Source organism: Rhinolophus ferrumequinum, chromosome 11 (assembly GCF_004115265.2).
Source record: "Rhinolophus ferrumequinum isolate MPI-CBG mRhiFer1 chromosome 11, mRhiFer1_v1.p, whole genome shotgun sequence".
In the NCBI taxonomy this organism is placed as follows: domain Eukaryota; kingdom Metazoa; phylum Chordata; class Mammalia; order Chiroptera; family Rhinolophidae; genus Rhinolophus; species Rhinolophus ferrumequinum.
The window spans coordinates 33,878,196-33,879,778 of NC_046294.1; the positions used below are offsets into that span (position 1 = coordinate 33,878,196).

General features: G+C 40.7%; 1 pseudogene; it reads right to left on the reverse strand.

The window, feature by feature from the left end:
- Positions 1-1,116: 1,116 nt before the first annotated feature.
- Positions 1,117-1,583, reverse strand: LOC117029877 (60S ribosomal protein L21-like; annotated as a pseudogene).

Consider the following 1,583-nt stretch of genomic DNA (forward strand, 5'->3'; position numbering starts at 1 on the left):
ACTTGAACTTTTCGCCAACAATTCATGGCTCTGGCATCACGACAATGCACCAGCCCACATGGCACTGTCTGTGAGGGAGTTTTTAGCCAGTAAACAAATCACTGTATTTTAGCCAGTAAACAAATCCCTACTTACCCAATCTGGCCCCCAATGACTTCTTTCTTTACCCGAAGATAAAGGAAATATTGAAAGGAAGACATTTTGATGACATTCAGGACATCAAGTGTAATTACAATGACAGCTCTGATGGCCATTCCAGAAAAAGAGTTCCAAAATTGCTTTGAAGGGTGGACTAGGCGTTGGCATCAGTGCATAGCTTCCCAAGGGGAGTACCTCGAAGGTGACCGCACTGATTTTCAGCAAGGAGGTACGTAGCACTTTTTCTAGGATGAGTTCAGGAACTTACTTGTTAGAACTCATACACTTTTATTTGTCCAATTTTATCTTCTTTTGATAAATTTCTAAAGTCAAATTGCTGTGTCAAAGGGTATATGCATTTCATATGTTGGTGCCTACTCTCTAACAGTATTCCAGAAAGATTGTATACTCCTAATAATAGTGTAAGAGAGTGGTGGTTTCCTCACACTTTGCTGCTACTAGGTTTCAGTAATTTAACAACAACAAAAAAATGCCCCAATAGAAGAAACATGTCTTAATTTTACTACATTTCTTTGATTATTTGTGAGGTTAGAAATACTTATGTTTTTTAGCCTTTTATAAAGTTTTGAATGACCCCTTCATACCCTTTACCTAATCTCCCTCTTTTTCAAATCAGATGTTCACAAAAGTAGGATGAAGTCCCAGCTACCTTCTCTTAACCTACCTTGTGTGGAATTGTGTGCTGTCACCTCACCACCAAACCCTACACTGAGGCAGAATGCAATTAGCTAAGTTGGCAAGAAGACAAAGCATTGAAGGGGTTCATGTCCTTCACTTGACTGGAAAAAGCCATGGATCTGACCTATGCAAGGTCAGAACTGGAGCCAATATTCTGTGAAGGGTGACCGTCCCTTCACCTGACAATGCCGACTCAGAAGGAAGAGGCCTACTGCAAAACCACTACTACTACTATTATTTTTTAAACAGTACCAAGGGCTTTTATTTTTTTCACACTTATCATGCCATGAATTCATAAGGAATGGATTCCAGCAGGTCAGTCTCCTTTCCACGGGTTTTCACAAAGTGTTCTTCTCTGGGTGGAGCAACTGGCGCTTCAGTTGAATCTGGGTACCTTTCTCTTTGGCTTCTTTTTGTGATCATTTTCCTTCATGCGTTTCAGGAAGCTATACTGGCTCTTACATTGCTTACTATGCTGAACACATACATTGTCTCTTGGCAAGAATCTTGCCTTACCTTGTTTACAACAATGCCAACGGCATTCTGAGTGATGCTGTAGACTGCCAGTTTTGCCATGGTAATTTTATGGGCAATCGTTTTTGAACAGTGCCCATTCTCTTGATGTCTCCAATATCACCTTTCTTGTAGATTCACAGGTAAGTGGCCAAAGGAACAACTCCATGTTTTCTAAAAGGCCTAGAGAGCATACAGCAGGTGCCTTTCCTCTTTCCCTTTGTGTCAGTCAT